General features: G+C 40.2%; 1 protein-coding gene across 2 annotated transcripts in view; it reads right to left on the minus strand.

The window, feature by feature from the left end:
* The window catches only part of ACVR1 (activin A receptor type 1), a 127,081-nt gene that overhangs the window by 98,732 nt on the left and 10,022 nt on the right, over positions 1–18,327 (minus strand). Inside the window, exon 1 of one of the 2 annotated variants that reach the window (XM_082841843.1) lies at positions 1,535–2,316. The exons of the other annotated variant lie outside the window; for it this stretch is intronic. The gene's annotated coding sequence lies outside the window, so the exon portion shown is untranslated. Of the gene's footprint in view, positions 1–1,534; positions 2,317–18,327 lie in introns of those variants that run through there. 2 annotated transcript variants of the gene reach the window in all.

Here is an 18,327-nt window from a genome sequence, read left to right on the forward strand (position 1 = left end):
AACATCCCGATAATCACTCTGCCAACATTTTTACATGCCGCTTTTTATTTAAAACAAAAACTCTTTATATCAGTTCCTTAAGCACCCTGCCAGTACCTAAGGGCTGCATAGCAAAAGAGCCTTCTTGCCCTCAAGCGCTTCGAGTCTGGCCGTGCAAAATAAGAGAACAGAGATGAGGGGTTCCAAATTATGTAATTATGACAGTGATGTCACAAGGTCAAAGAAATAAACCATGACTGATGACTGAGGTGCTGTACTGGGTTGAATGATACTCCCTCCCCACCCACGAGAGAGACTTCCACATCCTAACTCCTAGAACCTGTGAATGTGACTTTATTTGGGAAAAGGATCTCTGCAGATATAATTAAATTAAGGAGCTCGAGATGCCGCTGTCCTAGATTATCCCGGTAGCCCCTAAATACAATGACAGATGTCCCTATAGGAGACACACAAAGGAATCACAGAAGGAAGAGGGAAAGACCATGTGAAGATGGAGGCAGAGACTGGAGGAATACAGGCACAAGCCGGGAAATGCCTGCAGCCAGCAGACTCTGGACCAGAGAGGTAAGGCAGGGCCCTCCCCCAGAGCGCTCTGAGAGGGCCTGGCCAGGCCCGACATCTTGATTTCAGACTCTGGTCCTCACAACCATGAAAGAACACATTTCTGTTGGTTTAAGCCACCATGTTTGTGGTGATTTGTTATGGAAGCCCTAGGAATATAATACAGATGGTGAGGGGAATGCCGCCGGGAAGGCCTTAAAGGGCAGGGGCAAGGAACTACAGGCAGGCAGGCAGGAGGGAGAGACCATACACGGCAAGAGAGACAAGCTGCGGATGGAGGAACAATGTGAGAGAGGAGCCTGAAACGTACTTGGATGAAACAGCAACTTGAATGCCTATCTAGGTCATATTAATTTTATTAGCTAATAGCGGAGTCACCGAAGACGTCTGAGCAAGGGAATAAAATGTACAACGTGGTGTTTTAGGAAAATTAATCTAATATTGAAAAGCAGGCTGAACTAGAAACAAATATCCAGCAGAGTATCCTTTTGTGAAGAAAGATTCCTGAAGAACAGAAACCAAATACCCACGTTCTAATCCTCAGAATCTATGAATGCTACCTTATATGACAAAGGAACTTCCGCAGATGTGATTAAATTAAAGCTCTTGAGATGGGGAGATTATCCCGGATTATCGGGGGGGGGGGGGGGCCGCGGGTAGGATGTAATCACGAGGGTCCTTTTAAGAAGAGGGCAAAGGGAGGTTTACTGCAGAAAGAAGACCGTGTGAGACAAGGCAATGAAGCCATGTGCTTTGAATCTGGAGGAAGGAGCTACAAGCCAAAGGAAACAGATTCTCCTCAGTGCCTCCAGAACTATGAGGATAAATTTACGTTGTTTCAAGATATTAAAAGTGTATCATGCCTTGTCACAGTGGCAACAGCAAACTAAGCTTTATGTTCCCTCCCATGAAATTCAGATAAACCTTTCTTCCCCTGAGCTCTTCCCCTTTCTTGCTTCTCCCCCCGGCTCACCCAAGCTGGTTTCATTTTATTCTTCCGAAGTTCACATTCAGCATCCTCTGTTTTAACACCTCCTGAGCTGCTTTAGACTTCTGTGTACTTCAAAGCTCAACATTATTACCAGTATATGCCCTACAAGGGAGGCAGAGAGAACCTAGTAATTTACTTATCCACCCATCTTGTTCCAGAAGGAATTTAAGAATAAGCTGGTTCCTTCTGGGGCAATGAAAATGCTTTCTATCTTCATCCGCGTGATGCTAATATGGATGAACACAGATGAAAAAATGCATTGAGTTGTAGGTTTAGATTTGTGTATTTTACTGTATGTGTGCTATACCTCAATAAAAACATAAAAGAGAAAAAAAAAAAAGCTGATTCCACCTCTTCTCCTCTTGAGGGCAGGAGAGTAAGCTTAAAGTCTCCAAATATGAAGAGGGAAAGTAACATTTATCACACAGAGCCACTGAGGTTTATTTTAAAAAGAGGCTGGATGGGTGAAGAAAAAGTTGAGCATAAAAGAAAGTGTATATATGGTCCCCAGAAGGGACCTACAGATTAGCCCTTAGAAAGGACATCAAAAGGAATAAACTAAAAATATAGAAACAAAAGAAATGAACTAGAAATACCAAGCATTTAGAAAGAATCGACATAGAAGTACCTTCCAAAAATTTTTGACCCCCAACTGTAGTAAAAAATGTTACATTTCAACTCATTGCACCCATACATATATAAAACTGAAATTAAAATTTCATGAAGTACTTCTTACCATTGCAACACATGAGTTTTTATTTAAAACTTTTATTTCTAACACTGAGTCTGACTCGTTAAATTGATCCAGTAATAGACTGCAACCCAGTTTGCAAAAACAATAAGGCCCAGGTAGCAGGAGTTCAACTGGACAGGAAGACGATAACATCAAAAGGCAACTCTCCTCTAATTTTATGGCTACAGGGGAGAAAAGTTTAAAAGTTTTACTTTACAACAGAGAGCCAATTTAAAAAAAAAAAAAAAGCTTTGAAACAATTTGTATTAAAAGGAAACAACCTGGGAGTTCCCTGGTGGTCCAGTGGTTAGGATTCGGCACTTCCACTGCTGTGGCCCAGGTTCAATTCCTAGTCAAGGAACTGAGATCCCACAAGCTGCATGGTGTGGCCAAATATAAATAAATAAATAGGGTTGATCCAGGTAAAGAAAAGGGAGGTCAGCTTTAAAAAAAAAAGGAAACAATCTGTATTAAAAAGAAAGTTTTTAATACACTCATTAAAATTTTCTTCTTGGGCTTCCCTGGTGGCGCAGTGGTTAAGAATCTGCCTGCCACTCCAGGCGACATGGGTTCAAGCCCTGGCCCGGGAAGATCCCACATGCCGTGGAGCAACTAAGCCTGTGTGCCACAACTACTGAAGCCCACGTGCCTAGAGCCCTTGCTCCACTACAAGAGAAGCCACCGCAATGAGAAGCCCGAGCACCACAACGAAGACAACAGCAACTAGAGAAAAGTCCACGCACAGCAACGAAGATGCAATGCAGCCAAAAAAAAAAAAAAAAATTAAAAAAAATAATAACTTTCTTCTTAACCACTGCCAAGTCCCAGCCATAAGCATCCCAATTTTGAGACAATTCGATATTGAATCTTCAATTCAATGAACCTATATGTTATGAGATATGAAAAGGTAAACAAGATATAATCCTTACTTTCAAAGAGTCTATAATCTACCAATAAAGAAAAAAAGTGAAAAATACAGAGCAATTACAAACAGTAATGTTGTGGGAACACTAAGGAAGGAGAAACTGCTTTTAGCCATAAGATGAGATATGACAAAGGCTGTACGGAGAAAGAAATGGCATTTGAACTGGGGAGAGGGTAGAGTAGAGGGGGAAAGCAGTTGACATACTGAGGCATTTAGACACAAAAATGTACAGACGAAGCTGGCAAATAAATCGTTGGCTGTGGCAGATTCAAAACATGGCCCCCAAATTCTTTGGCTCTCTTGCCATTAAGAGGTGGAATCTATGCTAGTCATTAGAGAAATGCAAATCAAAACTACAATGAGGTATCACCTCACACCGGTCAGAATGGCCATCATCAAGAAGTCTACAAATAATAAATGCTGGAGAGGGTGTGGAAAAAAGGGAACCCTCCTACACTCTTGGTGGGAAAGCAAACTGGTGCAGCCACGTGGAGTTCAGTATGGAGGTTCCTTAAAAAACTAAAAATAGTTACCATATGATCCAGCAATCCTACTCCTGGGCATATATCCAGAAAAGATGAAAACTCTAATTCGGTAAGATACATGCACCCCAATGTTCACAGCAGCATTATTTACAATAGCCAAGACATGGAAGCAACCTAAGTGTCCACTGACAGATGAATGAATGGATAAAGAAGATGTGGCGCGCACACACACACACACACATACGCACACGCACACGCACACGCACTCACAATGGAATATTACTCAGCCCTAAAAAAGAAGGAAATAATGCCATTTGCAGCAACATGGATGGACCTAGAGATTATCATACAAAGTGAAGTAAGAGAAAGACAAATATCATATGATATCACTTAAATGTGGAATCTAAAAAAATGATACAAATCAACTTACTTACAAAACAGAAACAGACCCACAGATGTAGAAAACAAACTTATGGTTACCAAAGGGGAAAGTAGGGGAATGATAAATGAGAAGTTTGGGATTAACAGATACATACTACTATATATAAAATAGAGAAACAACAAGGACCTACTGTATAGCACAGGGAACTATATTCAATATCTAGTAATAACCTATAATGGAAGAGAATCTGAAAAAGAATACACACACACACACACACACACATACACACATATATATATACACTGAATCACTTTGCTGTACATCTGAAACTGACACAACATTGTAAATCAATTGTACTTCCATTTAGAAAGAAAAGAGGTGGGATCTGTGTGCCCCTCCCCCCACCCTTGAATCTGGGCTCTGTGACCGCTTGACCAACAGACTGCAGTAGAAGTGGCACCGTATCAGTCTCCAGGACCAAGCCTTAAGCAACTAGCAACTTCCATTTCCTGTCTCTTGCAACACTTGCTCTTGGAACTCAGCCGCCATGCTCTAAGGAAGCTCAGAATAGCCCATGTAGAGAGACCACATGTAGGTGTTTTAGCTGACAGCCAGCATCACAAGCCAGACATGTGACTGAATGAGCCTCCAGACGATTCCAGCCCCCAACCTTCAAGCATTCCCAGCTGAGGCCCCAGACATTGTGGAACAGAGACAAGCTGTCCTTGCTGTGCACTTTCCAAATCCCTGCTTTGCTAAACTGTGAGTAGAGTAAAATGGGTTTTGTTTTATGCCACTACATTTGAGGCAGTTTACCGTGCAGCAATAGATCGACTGGAACAGTACAGTCAAGGGTATAAGAGGACGTGGTCGAAGATAACCATGGAAAAGAGTCTGAAGGAAGATGCCACATGTCTTAAAGTCAATCTAAACAGTTTAAAATTTCTTCTATATGCCTTGGTGAGCAGCTGAAGGGCTGAAGGTCAAGGGAATTATATGACTGGATTAGGAAGTTATATTAGCAGCAGTTTCTCCAGCAAGCTCAGAGAAACGCTTGACATAGATACGATAATCTTAAGTGTAGATCTCCTAATTGTCCCCATTTTACAAATGAAGTGCTTGAGAGGTGAAGATCATCTAGAATAATCTGACATCTAATTCAGTAGCAAAACCCACTGGCTCTGTCTTCAAAATATATCCTGATTCCAACCAACTTCTTCTCATAACTCCAAGCCTGGTCCAAGCCATCACTATCTCTCACCTAGACCAGTGATTATCCAACTAAATTTGCCATCCACAATCAAAGAATAATTCTGTAAAACACCCTGTCCAGTGAGTTGGGTCCACTGACCACATGTTAAATCATGGCAATGTCAAAGTGCCCTAACAGTTTCTGAACACATAAACCCAATTTCTGTACCTATCACATAATAGATCAGATACAAATACCTCTTGGGATAAGCAGTATGGGCTATCATTTCCAAATTCCCTACAGATATCAATCTTTGGGATGTGGGAACAAGAAAATAAAATTCCTGAGAATTCTTGAAATCACAAATCATTTTTAAAATATTACCAACATTCTTCACTCTTTACTATTGTGAGTATCTTTTTAATATTGTTTAACTAAGAATGCTTAGTAGTATTTACAAAAACTGAAGCATAGAGAAAACATTCAGACACTGGATAATGGCGGCAAACATTATTGTATAGTATTTGAATAACCTAGCACGGTTAGCAGCACTATGGAGAATCACATGTCAAAATAGCCAATTTAAGGACGTATTTTGCTTCCAAAACGTGTTATCTCTTGGCACACTACACACAGGATTTTATTTTAAAAAATACTCTACACAAAAATTTATTAACGTTTATTCGCAAAATGAATCTTTGTTTGCAGTCGTCGGGCCACGAACACACTATACAAGTGTAACCCGGCAATAGCAACACACGTGTCCGACTGGTTAAATCGTGACCTCTTCTCTCCGTGTGCTCTTCCCTGGATTCCCAGAATAGTCAACCTTAACCTTCTACTCCAAGTGTCAGCGTTTCCTGCTCTGGCTTTCAACTTGAAATCAGTAGTTTTCTGAGAGCCAGTAAAATCTCCATGTAGATTGTGGCTAGTGGCTGCCTCCTGGGCAACGCAAGTATCAAGAACCTTAGAGGATGGAAATTGAAAAAGAGATAAACAAGCTATCTCAGAAAATTCCAAAACTGGGAGGAAAAGGAAAGGAAGTCAGCAAAAACCAAGTCAGAAAGGATTAAGTGATCAATAGATGTTTTGGAAAAATAAAAGTGAGGGGAAAATGTCAAAGTCTACAGACATAGACCAAAGTCCCAGGCAAATTTGAGAATGCATTTCAAACACTTAGCAAGAGATAATTCCTGGGGATCTCAATACTAAGAGCAAGTCATGCAAGATGAACCTAACTTCCTTTTTCAATAAGATTCCCAAACTAGAAGTGCAAGGAAACACAGATTTTAGCAAGGCAGCTGACAAAGTATCTCATGAAATATCTGTGGTCAAGATGGTCAAAAAGATAAGCAGATGTACCCATGAGTAACTGCATTCAAAGGGTACAGAAGGAGAACTCATCTCTTCCCAACGTGATAGAAATGGAATCCAACATATTCAACAGGCTAGTGCTATGGGCGAGACCTGACAAACTAAAGATTAATCAAGGTAAATTTAAGGTCCTACATATAGTAAAGGAAATAAAAGACAAGGGCACAAGTAGACAGGGAGAATGTGAGGAAAACAGCAGCATCTATGATATGAGATAGATATGATATGAGAAACTTTGAAATTTCTGTGGTAGTCAACTCAGTAAGTAGGACAATGTGGTTCTCTGAAATACAGCAGTTTCCATGTGTACAAGCATGGAAGTCAAAAAAAAATTAAGAGGAGAGAAAACCCACTCAAGAATACTGCAATCAGTTCTAAAAACCAATTTTTAAAGGCTTTCAACCAAACAGAAGCATGAGCAAAAAGGTGGGCAGGATGGCAGTGACCACTGGAAAGCTCTGGAGAGATTTTTCTCAGATAAAAGAATATCAGGATGAACGTGATAGGTCTAATCATGTAAATATAGTATTGTACTCTCTTACTTATAGCTGAAAAAAGAACTATGACCAAAGGATAAACAGACGCTGCACTTATTATAGACCAAAAAACCCAACCTTCTGATAGTCAGCGTTGTCCAAAGGTAGAATGAGCTCGTAGTAGAAACTGCATGCCTCAACTTTGCAGAATTTCTGCAAAGCCTGGGGGTTCACTCAGAGGGTACGATGCAGAGCACTGCAGACCCTGGATGGTTGGATTAAATAACTCCTCCCAACCTTGTGACTCTACCACTAAGAAGAGGCCACTGAGGAACAGGATTAACACTCCTGAGACACTCACATCTCTTCAGAAACATCTAATGAATGGGAGCAACTTGAGAAGAATACAGGGAGAGAAAGGACATTATATTTCGGAGAAGACAGCCAGGGGCTGAAGAGGGAGCAGCAGCAATGAATGCAGACTCGTTTTCTAAAATGCTTCCTCAGGAAACAGCTTATGAAAGTCATAGGGTTCAAAACATTTTGTTTAATGACAGGAAAGACGTAAGCCTATTTCTAAGCTCAAGGGAAAAAGCCAACAAAGAGGATAAATTGAAGGAGCTTGGGGGAAAAAGGGCAGAGAAAAAATAAAGAGCAAGACCTTGGGAAAGGAGACTAGACTCAACCTGAAAATATCTGGCACAGAGTTAAGTGCTGGATAACATGTTTAAGACACATCCTCACACGTACAAACAAAAGTATTTAAAATTATTCTCTTTTAAATAGTTATGCAAACACACCCAAGATTGGTACCAGTTTTACAACAAATATCACAGTCTGCCATAGTTCCATGATCTTCTAAATGACAGAAGATCATGGAATCTTGCATGGAATTCCTAAAACCATACAAACATCAAGATTCCTTTAAAACAGTCTAAATGTCATAGTATCAAAATTAGATGAAGCAGGGGAGGACTGTCCAACAGACTTAACCCTGAGGCATTAGGTACTGATAACTGGGCTGTACCAATACGCAAAATAAAAGACAATTTAAAAAAAATTCGAGGCATGGGTGGATTACTTTGATAAAAGGTAGTATGTTGAGATGTTTAAGAAAATTCTCCCATAAGACTTATCACAGAAGTGATGTTCTAACAATATCTCAAAACTAGATTTTTTAAGTTTAACATGAATAGTTCCACAGTCAAATATTTTCCAAAACAGACTAAGCCAAATGACTGTTACTTACTTGAATTATTGTAATATCCTTCCTGTTCCTAGTTTCACAATTACCCAAATACATAAAATAGATTGTATTAGTCTGCTCAGAATGTCATAACAAAATACCATATGCTGGCTGGTTTAGACAACAGAAATATATTTTCTCACAATTCTGGAGGCTGGGAAGTCCAAGACCAAGGTGCTGGCCAATTCAGGTTCTGAGGAGGACTCTCTTTCTGGCTTGCAGATGGTTGCCTTCTTGCTGTGTCCTCATGTGGCAAAGAGACAGCAAGCTCTCTGCTGTGCCTTCTTATAAGGGCACTAATCCCATCAGGAAGGCCCCACCCTCATAACCTTATCTAACCCTACTTATCTCCCAAAGACCCCATCTTCAAATACTATCACATTGGGAGTTAGAGCTTCCACATATGAATTTGGGGGAAACACACGTAATTCAGTCCAGAGCACAGATAGATAACATTTTTCAAGATCATCCTCAAAAAACTGCTACCAGTGATTGCTCCAAAGTCCAAATCTAACCAGATCCTTTCCTCCCTGAAATTCCCTAGTACTTAGCATAGTTTGGGAGTAGGATCTGAATTGTTCAGCACAGAATAAGGAGTCCTCACGATGTAGTCTTCACCCACCTCTCCAGCTTTATGTCATATCAATTCTCACATGTACCCTAAGCTATGGTTAAACTAAACTACCTGCCACTCCCAGCATGCACCACACTCTCCTTTTGCCTTCTACCTTTAGACTGAATGTCCCCTACACTAGAATATTCTGCCTCTACATTGCCGGGCTTAGTTGCACTTATTCTTAAAGTGTGCACTTAATAACCTCCTTGAGTCAGAACCTTCCCTACACCCTTCCCCCCAAAGCGGGTTAGGTGTTCCTCCTCTGGACTCACTGCTGGATCTTCTGCCCACCTCTGTGATAGACAGCACTTGCCAAGCTGTACTTGAACCGCTGATTCATGTGTCTCCCTTACTAAGCTGTGAATTCTCCTGAGGCCAGGAATAGCACCTTTGGTCCCTGTGTCATCAGCACAAGGCCTAACACACAGTCAGTATTCCAAAAAACAGAACAGATAAAAACATGAATCAAATAGACCATAAATGAGTTTGAAAAAAGAAAATGAAAGAAGATGGAAGCAGTTTTTATTCCCAACATTTCACATTCATCTCCCATAGACATATTTCTAGTTAGTTAGAAATTTGCACAAAGTTTTGGTGATTATCTCAGTCACCAGCAAAATGGAACACAACATAGAAATCACTACAGAGTCAAGAGCAAAGAGACAGGAAGGGAATGAATAAAATAGGCAAACACAGAACACACAGCAGAGTGTTTATCTGTAAAACAAACTTTACACTCTCCCAATGTCACGGGTTAGTTTACTACCTTTTAACATTTTTCATAAATGCCAATGAACAACTGGTGGACCCCTCACCAAACAAAACATCTCATTCAGACTTGCAGAGGGCACTTTTAGGTATAAATTGATTAAAGCATCTTCCCTAGAAAAACAACTCACTTGAGCCTCCCTCATCAGAAATGCCAACTTTATATACAGGAGTCAGAGCAAAACTGTGCTTTATAAACTGTAAAGCCCACTACAAAGGCCAGCGGTTGTTACCGTCTGAATTACCCGTGCGGGGTGATGGTCCTTCGGCAGGAGGGTGGCTTAATTAAGAGGAGGGAAATGACTTGATGCTGCATCTGACTCATATTTTGCCTTTTTCTCCTCTCAAGAGAAACAAGCTCTAATGATACATTTTCCGATGACCAAACATTAACTCATCCGCTGAAATCTGCTCAATGACTAAAAAGTTCCTTGCTTCATAATAAACCAGTAGCTTGAAATTGTAGTGTAAATACAAGAAAGGGAGTCAAATTTTTATGCTTCTTCCTCAACCCACAACACCCTAAAAAATAATAAACTTTAATGTAATCCGAAGAGCAGATTTTTAGACATGACTCTACAAAAGAGATTATCCACTACTAGCCCTTAGAAGAGGTAAAAAAAAAAAAGTGCTCTAATATGCTTTTGTCCTGTGGCTACAATTAAGGTTGAAAAGGCCTTCGGTTTTCCCCTCTAGGACATCATCAGATTCGAATGACTCCTGTCTCGTTCTCATCTCCCCTGGGTGTGCTCTTTCAAAAGAGCCTCCACATCTGTCCAGTTGCCCCTGAGGGACTCCGTCCTGCTTTCAACTTTCACCACTCACTCAAAGCCTCTCCTCTCTTGTCCTAAAGCTTGCTGATTCTATTTCTTTACTCTCTTTCATCATTCCCCTTCCCCAAATCCTAACACCGGATCTTTAATGATTCATGGAAAAGATCATAAAAAAAAAAAAAAAATTGACAGTGGTCCATTGTGATACAGTAGAGAATGCGTAACACAAAATAACAGCTCCCTTGATTCAAAATAACAAGTATTTATTGAGGGCCCACTGTGTGCCCTGTAAGGGCTACCAAACAAGATCAGCTTTCAACAAAGCTGTGAGCTTTGTGAAAGGAGCTGATTCATCCCCACGTCCCTCCACTCAGCTCATCAGAGCATCTCATACATAAAGGAGGGCCCCTCTGAAGTCCACAGAGGTTTGGGCCTCTTCCACTGTGATAACTTCTGGTATTATGTAAAGAAATGTCAAGACAGAGTGACAAAAACTGTGTATGTTTTAAATATTTACAAAACATGCCAGGCAATATTACTGGGCTGGTCTCAAGATAATTACACGGTCCAGTAATGAGACACAAGTCCAAAGTTGTATGATCCAGGATGCCTCCTTTCAATCCTGTTGGTATATTTCTGGGGCTCTATCATTCAAAAGTAATGTCAAGACCAATGTGAAGGCCCTTGAGAGTGGACGCTTGGACCAATGGGCGCTCGTGTCCACCACCGCCTCCCAAGGTCCCTGCAAAGCAGTGAGTGGAAGAGTCAGTAAACAACTCAACAGTGAACATAAGGTCTCTGTCCTCAAGGAATTTACAAACTAGTTGGAAAAAAAAAAAAAAGAAGACACACTCTCCACTCCCATCCCTCTCCAAATATAATGGAAGAAGTATTGCACCAGGAGACCAGGATTCCATACAGCATCCGTCACTGACTGATCCCTCACCAAGCCTTTAATCTTGGGCAAGTCCTCTTCAATACATTTAAACTTCAGGGTTTCCTCTTTCTTTTTCCTGTAAAATGGAAAAATACTAATCTTGGCCCTGCCTTCTGTGCAAAGGTTATTTAGAGGCTCACATAAGATGTGGTGGTGTTTTGGTAAACTGCAAAGCCCTCCACAAATGTGAGCTACGTAGGAACGAAGGTTGAATACTTCATCATATGCTGCCTTATCATCAACCATAAAAAAAAGTTAGTAACATTTATAAACATATAAATTCAGAACTTGACATTGTTGTGTCCAGGGAATAATAAGAAAAGGAGGGGAGAAAAGGTTTACGGCTATGACTTGAAAGTAAAGCAGTTTCATGGGGCTCCAGAGAGTTCTGGCAATTTTCCTGTGACTATCTGAATATTCCTTGTAATCGTTATTCCTTGTTGAAGTCACGTCCATGAGTAACCACAAAGATGACTACTCCCCAAACAAACCCAGATTTACTCCCTAAGGCCCCATGCTATGCCAGGCTTTTTCTGCAGTTAGAACTTCTAGAGTCATTTGCTCTAGCAAGTCTTCTCCCTCTCAACCCACTCTAATCTCATTTCTTCCCTCATGCTAAACTTACACAAACAGGACTAATGCCACCCTAGATTACCAAGACAAACTGCCCTGGAGAACCCTTATCCGTTTGGGTCACAAGACTCCCTGGGAGAACAGAACCTCCCCTTCCTCCAGGTGGATGAAGAAGACACTCCCCTTGACGTCCCTCCCGCTCCCCCAGTTCCCAGACTCGGCCCTTCTCCCTGCACTCACCCCATGGACCCGGGGGCAGATCACCCCCTCAGCCCTTCTCCCCAGGCAGGTTGATCCCCACCTTGAACTTCATGCCCGGACCTGGAGAAGCTCTCAGTGGTCTCCAGCCCAGCCCTTTCTCCTGAGCTATGACCACTTTTCTTCTGACAGCTCCCCCTGGATGTCCCAGAGCCGCTCAAGCAGGACTTATCAAATTGAACCTGTCCCCTTAGAGAATCCCCTGCGCCTCCCTATTCTGTTCTGTGATCGCTGCCCACCCCCGCTGCAAGCTGAGATTCTCCTCCTTCTACCTCACCACAAAGAGCAGATCAGTCAGCTCAACTCCCTCAACAGCCCTGAAGTCTCTACTGTCCTCTCCAGCCACATTTGTCACTGTTTCTTGACCAGACTGCTGTTCCCCTGCCTCCACATGAGTGTCCCCGAAGTGTGGGACACGTTCTACTGGTGGTCCCCCAACATGATGCTCCATGGTTCTTAATTTATTTTTCTTTCCAATGGTTCATGTTTTTCCTATTACATATTAAAATAAATTCTTAAGGTGCACATCGAGACCACATTTCCACAAGGATAGTTGCTTTGAACAGACTTTCATGCACATTGGAATAACCTGGAGACCTTTAAAAATACATCCCAGACCAATTAAATGCCCCTGGGCAGGGGGATGGGCATCAGGTTTGGAAATTCCCACATGCTTCCAATGTGCAGACGAATTTGGGAATGACTCCATTAGAATGAGCCTGAAACAGGTATTTACGGAAAAAGGCTGTGCCCATTTAAAGAAAAATGAAGTAATTAGTCAAAGGTATGGTAAACAAATAGGAAGGGTGCCCTTGTCTGCCCAGGATTCCAGCACTGAAAATCCTAGGATAGCTCTCTGTCCCAGGCAAACTAGGATAGTTGGTCACGCTACTCAGATGAAGCAGCCTCTGAAGTTTGGGAATGAGGGCTAGCATTTCCCAAAACATGTTCAGCAAAATACCATCCACTCTCCCTGGGGTGTGAACAGCTGTGTGGCTATAAAGGGTTCCACTGTGGAATAAACTTGAAAGACCCCAGGGATATCCCAGGATAGATGATTAAATTAATGGTTTTCCTCAACGCCAGCTTCTCGGAACTTCCAGTGCACTCTGGTCATTTACAGTGTCTGAGAGAAGGACATATCCTGCGTTTCTCAAGCTCATATGAGGACCTTTTTTGTGGAGCACTATATGATTGAGGTTTCAAGAAACTTTTTGTTAAATGTTGCCTCACTTGAACTTCCAGGCAATTCTGGGAAAAAGTGAATCTGATAATGTCACTTCCTCATTATCAAGTTCATGCTTAAAAAAAAAAAAAAAAAAGGCCAAACTCCTTGGCAGTGGTCTACTTTCCCAGCTCTCCCATCTTTTCCCTTCCTGTGTTCTAATGTTTTTCAAATTTTTAGAAGCACCCAAATCACTTGGAGATAGTGTTGCAGTGCTGATTCTGATTCAGTAGTACTGGGGTGGGCCTGAAACTCTGCATTTCTAGTGAGGCTAACTCCCAAATGATGCCATTACTGCTGATCCAAGGACCACATTTAAGTAGCATGGCTCTGGTCACACTCAGTTCTAAAGGATGCTATCTTTCCTACAAGCCTCTGTGCCTCGAAGGCCCTTTTCCCACCCGATGCCTTCCTACTCATCCCTCAAGATGCTTGAGAACATCATTATCCTGAGATGACGACCTTGCTGCCCTCTCAAACAGAACTGCACATTCCAACTTTATGTTTACAGCTCCATTCTGGTGCTTCACGCTGGTGTAGCTTGACTATTTTTCTGTCTCTCCCAAACTGAGCTCTCTCACAGCCTTTCTGTCTTTATATTCCCAGGGCCTGGCACACGGTAGCTAGTCAACAAATCTATACAGAAGGAAGGAGTGGCTACACGAAAGAAATGCATGAACTCGGTCTAGGGAAGACTTTTAGAAAATGAGGTTATTACACAGAATCCAATTTTCAGCTTGGAGTTTTGTGGTTGAGGATCTCCAGCAAGAGAAACAAGCAGAATTTTTATGCTATCATTGCACAGAGTCAAACCACAAAGGACTATCATCGCCTATTTTTTTATAGGATACAAAACAATAAAATTCCCAATTTTCTCAAAGTGAAAACGAAACCCAGATAATCTTCTGATTAACATTTAACAGACTAAAATCACCAGGCACAGTGGAAAATGCAACACCATTGACCTCTAAATCTGCGTTCATCTACTTTACAGAGAATCCTTCTGACAACTCTAAGTTTAAACAAACCTTTGTGAAAAGAGTACTCGAGCAGGTTTAATGTAGTCACAGCTGTCAAAATCACGGGCAATGTATCACACTTAAGAAAGAGAGCATTCGAAAATGTGTCAATAATTATAATTAGACACTTGTACCAGATCTAATATACTTTCACTGCCCTTTACCTTCAACTGATGTGAAATTAAAACCAGTTTCTTAAAAGTCCAACTCTCAGAACATAATTTAATTCTAAAGTAGATATAAAACCTGTCACACTACTGAGATAAAGTACATTTTACTCAAGAGGAGAAAAGGCCACAGTATTGTAATACATCATTTTAGGTAAGGTGACCACCTTTAATGCTGAAAGGGTAAAATATATTATCAAGGTGACAAAAATCTTCCAATATTTACTTCACCTCTTTGTATTTAAAGATTTTCTCTTCAAAATTATGCATGACCCGCACAGCCCAGAAATAATAACTATTAACATTCCAGTTTATTTCCTACTAGTCTTTTTTTCTCTATATCCATATAGTATATAACTACAAACCTGAATTGTACTGTGGTTTATGTTTATGGAATTGTACATAACTTATGTATATGGAATTATACTGTTTTAGTGTCCTGCTTTTTCTACTTAATGTTGTTTTATATAACCTCCATGGTCATTCTATTCATTCCAAAATTTTCTTTGTGCCTACAATGGATAAGGCAGTAAACTAGAGACAGGATACACACACAGGGAGTAATAGATAGACATAGTCCCTGTTCTCAATATTTACCCCACAGATATACTAACAGTATACATACACACACACACACACAGTCTTTGTGTATACATACTTAACCTTTACAGGTTATTGTAGAACATTTAAGTCATTTCCATTTTTTTCTTTTTCGCTGCTCTACAGAGACTTGAATAAATTTGTATACTTAAAGAGCTGTAGTGATTTTTTTTTTTTTTGATGAGTAACCAAGGGCTCAAAATCTTTTCCAGAAAAATTACATTTATATTAGCAGCCCAAAATTTCCAAGTCTTTCAAATGAAAAAATCCAAGCATGTTGCTTAATTTTAGGGGAACCAATTCCAAAGAAAAAATGCAGTACAGGGAATAAACATGAATTTTATATTACATTTTATTTACTTGGTTTTGAATTTTTAAATACATCTAATTTGGTAACCACCAGGAAATCCAATCATCTTATTAACCTATACCAGTTAAATACCTTAAAATATTAAATAATCCTCTATTTTACCTTCTTCATATTATAAAATACTTTGAAAGAGCTAAAGCAGTCTGCTCTGGTCTGTTCCAAAGTCATAAATAAAATGTTGCTGTTTCTTAAAGACTGTCTGTTATAGGCCTATTGCTTTTTTAAGAAAGCTATTATAAAAATAAAATATTTTTCCCTAAGTCTAAAAATCCATTGCCTCTATTCTTGATCAATAATAGAAAGCTGACTATATGGGTTTCTTGGTCACTAATGCCTACTTACCACTCACCGTATTTAAAAAAAAGAAAAGAAAGAAAAAGAGAGAGAGAGAGACAACCAACCATATAAGCTCTGCTTTTAACATAAAGCACAAACCAGACCCAGTGCTTTAAAACAATCAAAGTAAAGCTGTGGTTAGCAAGGCTCCCAAAGCCCAGGGTTCTTCATAGACTCAAACTTAACACAGGAAAAAAAAAAAATCATCAAGCTCCACTTACTGGAAGGACCAAAACGGAGGAAGACTGAGAGAATCAACAAATTATCAGACTTTAGAAAGAGCTGAGTCTATATGCCCTTCTTCACAGATGAGGAAAGAAAAGTACCACAAAGAAAAAGGTTGATAAAGTGACTTTCTTGGGGCACAAAATTGGTTTACACCAGAGGACAGACTAGTGCTTGAGTCTTATGGGTTACTTCCTCATTTCCACCATGCCATTTTGCTTCACTGACACAACCCAATATCCAATTCATGATACAACCTATACCGTAATTTCAAATGTAAATACCCTTTAATTCAACAATTCCAATCCTAGATATTTACCCCCAGATATACAGGAGACAGACAGAAAGACAGATGCATCTACATATACTCTATATCTAAATCAATATGTAGATATAGTAGTAAATGTAAAGACAGTCACTGAAACATTGTAACACATAATGTTACCTAAAATAACAAGCGAAAGACTGGCTGAATACATTATGATACATCCACAAAACGAAATACCTTTCAAAAGAATGAGGACACTCCACGGTAGTGATAGCAAAACATTTCCAAAATGAATTAAATTTAAAAAGTCAGGTATAGAATTGAAATGTACACATGATGATACAACGTATAGGAAAAACACATTAGTATGTGTTTGTAAATGTAAAAGCTATCACTGGAAGGATACACAATTAGTTTTAATCATGGTTTTTCTCCAGGAAGGTAAAGTAGAAGGCTGGAGGACAAAAGTTACCTTTCACTATATACCCTTCCAATACTTCAAGTTGCCTTGAGCACATGTAACATAACATAAATTTCGTTTCTAGAACAGAAAATATTTTAATGAATAAAAATATATGGGGTTTCCCTGGTGGCGCAGTGGTTGAGAGTCCGCCTGCCGATGCAGGGGACACGGGTTCATGCCCCGGTCCGGGAAGATCTCACATGCTATGGAGCGGCTGGGCCCGTGAGCCATGGCCACTGAGCCTGCGTGTCCGGAGCCTGTGCTCTGCAACGGGAGAGGCCACAACAGTGAGAGGCCCACGTACCACAAAAAAAATATATATATATATATGATTTTCAAGAAAAAACTTATAAAAACCCATATTAACATATATATGTAATGAAATAAAGCTATGTGTGTATTAGAAATAAAAACACCAATTTGAAAAAAAAAATTTTTAAGAGTAAGATGGCCCAAAAAGGAGACTGAAATGTCCAAGATAAAAGTCTTTATGAGAACAAAAGAAACGCCCTCCTGGAAGATTTCCATGTTCAATATCCACATCTGAAAAAGATTCACTCCACCAGTGCTTAGAATGTCCTAAAACAATAAGACTCTTAGGGATTAAAAGGGAACCAGGGGAGAAGGAGAGTAGCTGAGGTGGACCTAAACTGATTAAGTAACAATGAGTTGGAGGGAATCCTAAACAAACAAGCCAAGAGAAGGAAAAAAAAAAAAAAACAAAACACCTCATCTGAATTTAAAAAGGACATTCCATTCTAAACTGAACCATTCTCTGACATTTTCCCCCCATCTCAGGAACATTTTCTATCACCTGTGTACCAAAAAGGAAAAGAAAAGAAAAAGTCATTGCTTGAATCCTTTTCACCTAAATAAGGCTTAGCAAAATAGGCATAAACATAAGTTACAGGTGTCACTCATCAAAAAGCATATCTGCCTTTGATTCTATGAGCAGATGTTCATTAGTTCCCAAGTTTAAAAGTTGAAGATTGTTATTGTACTCCTTTGTCAAGATAAACATTTGGTTTATTTGCAAGACAGGGAACTTGACCCAAAAAAGTCAATAAGAGACTTTGAACTGTTTGTACCTGGTTCATTTTATCATTCAGACCTTAGCCCACTTCTTCCCATTTCCAAAAGGCATTTCCATCCTCTTCCACAGCTCCAAGCCCTTATCTCCAGGGTTCCAGTATCATATTTGACAGGGCTCCAGTCAACTCACTAGACTCAGGTAAGCCCTCTTCTACGTCTGTGTCCCACCAGAACCTCAATGCTAGTGCCATGCCCCATCTCAAACCAGCCCCTCTTACCAACCTTCTGCTTTCTTTTAAGATCAACACCATTCTCCTAGTCACCCAGGTTCC

This window comes from Leucopleurus acutus (assembly GCF_964270905.1).
Source record: "Leucopleurus acutus genome assembly, chromosome: 6".
Taxonomy (NCBI): domain Eukaryota; kingdom Metazoa; phylum Chordata; class Mammalia; order Artiodactyla; family Delphinidae; genus Leucopleurus; species Leucopleurus acutus.